Source organism: Solenopsis invicta, chromosome 5, assembly GCF_016802725.1.
Source record: "Solenopsis invicta isolate M01_SB chromosome 5, UNIL_Sinv_3.0, whole genome shotgun sequence".
Taxonomy (NCBI): Eukaryota; Metazoa; Arthropoda; class Insecta; order Hymenoptera; family Formicidae; genus Solenopsis; species Solenopsis invicta.
In genome coordinates, this window is record NC_052668.1 from 61615 (window position 1) to 68388 (window position 6774).

General features: G+C 29.5%; 1 pseudogene; it reads right to left on the reverse strand.

The window, feature by feature from the left end:
• Positions 1–2002: 2002 nt before the first annotated feature.
• On the reverse strand, positions 2003–4997 carry LOC105194136 (annotated as a pseudogene).
• Between the last annotated feature and the right edge of the window lie 1777 nt (positions 4998–6774).

Sequence of the window (6774 nt, forward strand, 5' to 3'; positions counted from 1 at the left end):
CGTTTTTTTGAGCGTGGTAGAATAAAGAATTATATCTAGAATACATCCAAAACTTTTGGGGGATATACGGATAATGAGAATCATAAAATAAAAATAAATAGGCATTTTAGAAATTCAAGCATTAAACATTTTTTATTTAAAATTAGTATTAGATTAAGTGTGAATTAAAAAGCATCATTTAATTGTATTAATATGCAATATAGAATATAACGATGTATTAGAATATTATTTCTTCTTATATATAATATATATAGTTTGTACACCCTTTTTCATTCCTTCACTTTAAACCTGGATTAAATCTGATTATGATGTATCATTGCCGAACGTATTGATTGACTGTATATTTTTTAAAACACCAAGGAATTTCGACAAATTATTGTTCATTTTGTCTAATTGTAAGATTGCTTTCCTGTTGTTTACATTCGTTTGTATATTTATTCCATATTGTTTAGCAAATGTTTTTATCTGTAACAAAACATTTCATAATTCCAGATAAAAATAATAGAACAATAAAATGTTTAATAAAGCTATACAACCTTGTCAAGTTACTCTTCCCTGAAACTATTGTTAATGATTTTCTGAAGAATTAATGGTTCATGGATATTGTAAGACTTATTAAAACTTGTATTAATTTTTATTAAATACAATCCTAAATAACAATGAGTGTCTACAAAATATCGTTAAAAATATTGATATTACTTATGCAATGTCTGAGGTAACATTAATAGAGAAAGGAAAGGAGTGATGGGAATACCATTTCCTTTTTATAAAATCGAAATTCAGTAAATTTTAATGCGACATAGTTTTTATCAACAGCAATTTGATACCAATAGAGTTTTATCAATCTCTTTATAAGTAGAAGTTTATCGAGTATTTAGAACAAACGTAATTTAAAATGTATTAATAGGTCTTGTAGGTACAGAATATTTTTGTTGTTCTATAGTAAACAGTTATTTAACATTAATCAATTATTAAGAGATTATTCTTTTGCAATTAGGGGAAAAATGCAGTCATAATGTTTTCATATTTAAATACTTAGAACACCTCTTACTATGAAGACTGGTTTATAATTTAATACTTAATAAATATTTATTTCAGAATCTGTCTTAAATCTTTTTTTTGTTTTGACAAATACATTCTGCTTTAAAAAAATCATTTAACGCATTTTTTATAACATTTTATATAATTAAATTACTGAATTATATTTTTCAAAGTAAATAGTTCATATAATCTTTATTACAATATATAAAAAAATAATTTTACTTACTTCTCGTGATTATTAATAAAAAATTTAATCGCTACATGAGTAGTTGGAAAAATTGTGAACATATTATTGAAGAGATCATGGGAATATGCTTCCACATATTTGGAACAAAAATTTAAATGTTTTTCAAGAATGTGTAAATTCTCTGAACAACCAAGAAACTGCCCTTGAGGTTTGAATGTTCTCTGTTGTGCTTGCATAAATTGTTCCCAAAGAGATTTATTTGCCTTTATGAGACCAAAGCAATATAGCTTTTCTTGCTGAAATAACGGTTCACTAGGAAAAAAATAATAGTAATTAAATAAAATTTGCTTAAGAGTACATGTTTTAAGTATACTTTTATTTTACTTCACTATTCTGGTACCCTTCGTTTCGTTAGTAAAATATAATGATAATACAAAAAAGATTATTAATATTTCATTTTCATTTGATAAACAGAAATAATTATTGTACTTTATACCACTTCCTTTTAATTAAAATTAAACAATGTTGACTCTTAACAATGTGTTATGTAAAATATTATACATATTAAATCGATAAGATTAGCGTTATATGCCATTTAACATTAAATAAAAGTTCGATGAATAACGTATCTAAAATTAATGACTTAGAATTTGGCTGTCATATTTTGGAAATAAATTTTTATATTAAAATTCGTTGCAAAAAAATTGTTTTTGCCATTGCACGTTTCTTTAAATTTGAAATTATAATCTTTTTAAATATATCTTCTAATAAAACTTACTTATTTGAGATTGGGTCTTCCACATATGCAAGTAATTTAGAAGTCATTTTTGCTTGACAATCCGAAAGACCATATACACATTCATATTTGTACACATGCATTCTAAGACTTTCAATGAAAAGATCACAACGATGTCCTTCTTTGTCGATATGTTCAAATAGTTTACGCATCAAATGCAATAAAAATGGCTAAAAGAAAATATTTTATAATAATCGTGCTAACACTAACAAATTAAAGGTAGGTTGTGAAATAACATTATTTTCCTAACAACTGTTTCATAATTATTTTCAACGCTAGATGCTTAATGTATAACAATTTGTGAAATGTATTGTTGTACGTTAATTATTGTATCCTTTTCTTCTCATTGAGTTTATTAATTTAAACTAACTCAAAAACTTGGTTCCGTGGTAATATCGTGTTGGACTGTAATATACGAGTACAGTGCGGTGCAATAATTCGAATAGCCTAGTAGATGGCTGACTTACCGACGCCACAGTCTAGCATATATTATACAATAATGTTAGACTGTGGCGTCGATAAGTCAGCCATCTACTATAGGCTCTTCGAATCATTGCACGGCACTGTACATATATTACCTTAAGGACTGCTTCTCCTTCGGGTAATCGCAAATAATCATTAAATTCCCAAATGTTATTAAGAGCTCTCCACCATGGTGCAGGATCAATTTCTCGTGACAAATAATTTATAATTTCAATAAAAGTAGGTAATTCAAGCCGTTTGGCTTTCACCATGTTGTAAGCGTCGTCAAGAATTTGTGCACGATTCATAACTGAATTACGTAAACGTAAACATAAAAAAAAGTAAACGAGTCTTGTCGTAATTGTTAGAATTAAGAAAAGCAGCGATTCTTTTCCAATTAGTTGCATCGTAATTTACACGATAAAATTCTTTTCGTTAAGAGCAAGAACGTATAAGTGATTAATTAATTAAATAATTAATTCAATATTTTATACTGACTTATACCTCTCTTAATCACTATTAACTTTTTAGAAACGTAATAGTAATTCAAAGAATAGTTTAAAATTTAAAAAATATACAGATTAAAATATATTTACCTGTCAGGTGCTTATTTACAATAATCCAGTCATTAATGTTTACTCCATTGATTGTTATATAATTGTATTGCGGTTTCAACCAATGAGTGGCTAACGTAGACAAGAAGACCAAACTACTTTGCGTTGCAAAATTTATAGGTATCAACCATGCCTCTACCTTATTTCCTCTATAGTTAAAATTGTTTTTAGGTTTAATATTTCTTGCGTTATTTTGATTTCGCCTGTAGCATAATCTCGATGAACCGTAACGAGAGGATACCACGCCTGTTTGAACCGAGTGTCCATTACGTCTTTTACTTTAAAATCGTCATGCGGTACATCTGACTCATCGAGAGCCTCTTGTAATGCCTTCCATAAATCGTCTAATGTAGCACTGCTGTATGCGCTAAATTCAATGATACGTGAAATTATTCGAACTCTTTCAACTTTTATTTATGGTGTATTTCTTTAGCACGTAAAAATTTTAATAAAATAATAAATGTCTTAGAAATTTATGATACTGACTGTGCTTGAAGGTATTTTATTAAGCCGTTTTGAAACACATCTTCCGTCAAGAAATGCGATAACATTCGAAAGAGAAAAGCAGCTAAAAAGTAATAAGTAGAATATAAAATACTTTTAAAAACGTAGGTACAAATAGATAGTTTAAAGTAAAATAAGATTTATATTGATTTTTTATTTCTGAAACTTTGTCTTAACTATTGTTACACTTTCATTTTGAGTATCTGAACAATTTACTTAAGACAAGCAGTAATAATTACATACGCGTGTCTACATATTATAACATAACAGTTTTTTTGATAGTGTTAATAGATATGTACTTTCTTAAAACACCAGTGAATATATTGTTACTGTTCAGTAACGATTCTTTCTTTTCGAAATTGATGCGGCCGAACAGCATAACTGCGGCCGCAGATCACAAACAGGTGGTTCATTTTAGCCGCGCAAGTTATAATTTGTCGTTCAAATTGACGAGTTTGCTTTACGCTTGACACGTGCCGGGTTTGCCCGGAAGCAAACGTTGATGCACGAAAAACGCGGACAGTCGTCGACCGCGACCCCCTCGATGCTAAACATCTGTTGTAAAAGAATTATTATGTAACGATCTCCTAAGAACCGGCAACGGATATCATAGATTAGCCAAAAATAGTCCGATTTATGAGATCACTTCGAGGTGACCTCTCAACAGCTTATAATTTTTACAAATGATAAACATTTAGTAAATCTAAAAAAAGATAGATTATTGTTTTTACATTATCATAGAAATGAGGAATAATCGACATATTTTAACATTGTCTTCTTATCTCCCCCTTTTCACTACATATGCTCAGTACCAAAAACCTACCTGTTCTAGCCTTCCTGTTAAAAAATGAAGTTTTAAGAAAAGTTAGAAAAATGTATTTTTCTCTGTGCTCTAGACCAGAATAATTTCTCAAGAATTATATTCATTGAAAGATTTATACTCACGTGTAAAGCATCATGCCCCTGTTTTCATTGACCCTACTGTTGTAATGTGGAATGGCAACATGATCCATTTTCGGTACAGGAACAGTGCTATTGGTGAATTTTTCGAGTTCCTGCTTTGTCTTCTCGACAATATGGAGAGAATATGTGGCATGAGAAAGAAGGAGTTTTGGACCCCATATTTTCACATTACCGTCCAAATTTGAGATATAACCATAATCAGCGATCACAAATCCTAGTAAATAGGTAGACATAATAGAAGTTGTTTCAAAGTATGTCCATAATTTTCCGTCGGCTTCGTCGATTTCTGATCGTATGGCTAGCATATTCGATAATGCTGTATAATTGGGACAGTGCTTGATAAAAAGCTTGAAGGTTGCTTTATGGCAGGTTTATCCCAACAGGGAAATGCTTGCCGCGGGTAGATTGAGAGAAAATGTGTTACGGCCATCTATAAATTTATAATTTGCTTTTTTATTTCTTGAACATTAGATTTTTCTATGTTGACACATGAGTAATTATGTAAACAAAAAATTTCAATAGCAATATAGATCTCTTAAACCGAGATTTAATTTTTTTCTCGGAAATTAAACTTTATCATTAGAAGAAAAGAGGGATCATGAATATATAATAATATAATAATAATATATAATAATACATAATATTTCCATTAATAACGTCTGCAGTTAGCCTATATGAAACTTATAGTTCCCGGAGTTTACCACGAGGAGGTTGCAGTACGTTTTCAAACACCTTTTTCGGGGTGCTTGTTTAAGGTGAGTCTCCTCGCCTCTCACCATTAAGAAAATTTTTTTAATCATCTTCACTATCATTTTGAATTACTGGGATAGAACTATCTTTTTCAAATATATTACTAAGTATTTCTGCTGGTTTAAAAATTTTTGATAAATACCTTGTATGAAATAAATAGTATATTATTGCGGAAATATGTGAGCAACTACCAACAGTTCGTCTACCGTTAGCACACTCACATGAATATTGGGTTACACCGGAAACACCGATACTATTTGGTTTGTACCGTATGAAGCATCTGTTTGTTGTACGAGAAATATGTCGGGATGAAACTTATAGTTTAAGGACAATTTTTTCATATTTAACATACTCTATGTTTATTTTCCATTTTTATCTACCATCTCTACCAAATACGACATGGCTTGAGAAAGTTGGTACAAACCGGTAAATAAAATTTTCATATCTCTTTTGGTCAATTCCGGAAAATCCAAAAAATTATCAGATGTAATACTTCGGAAAAGAAGTTTTTGGCAAAACAATTTTTTTTCTTCAATGGTCAAAGTATTTTCCATATTTTTTTGATCATGCATCCTATGCACAATTTCATCCGCAATTTCTATATCGGATTGTAATCTTTTCCCAAAAGTATTGTTCAAAAATGATGCAATTCTAAAATAAACTTCAATTTCTGGAATTAACTTATTATCAATTTTGCGATCCAGAAGACGATACTATTGTTTCAGTACTCCATGGACAGATTCAACTGCCGAGCGAATTTTAGTAACAAATCGAGATTGATTAGATTCCTTTGTTAACAATTGCTTTTGTTTTCCTTTCAATGCAGGCTTTAAAACTGTAAACGTTTTTTTCTCTAAATCATGTACTATATCTCGGAATCCGCAATCAAGGACAAAAGTATCACCTTCTGTTAACAGTTTACATAAACCATTTTGATCTTGAACAATGTTCTTCAAAATTATCGCATCATTTTGATTTGCAAGGTACGGTCCGAACATGTCAACTACTCGTAGCACAGGATACGATAGATGCATATTCTAATCTGATGTAAAAAAAATTTATGTAAAGTGGATGAGTCTAATTTTAATCTTTTAATTTTATTAACTTTGTTGTTTAGTAGATATGTAAAAACATGTCTAATACATTGTTTTTTTAATCAGTTCATAATTAACTCCTCCACTACAGGGCCGTGATTGAATTCTGAAAATTCTTGTTTCTTTAAAAAAAAAAATAAAAAATAATTTTTTTATGTTTGTTATTATGTATTCTTCAAACCATTCAATTTTCATTCAAAACAATTTTTTTTTTATTTCTTATCATTGCGACAATCAATTTCTTTTGAGAAAAAAATACCGATTTTCTTCAAAGGGCTGTATCACCCCCTTAACGTGTGAAGTATAAAAAAATATGTGTCACTTATTTATATCTTTATTTTAACATATCCATCATTAAAATCG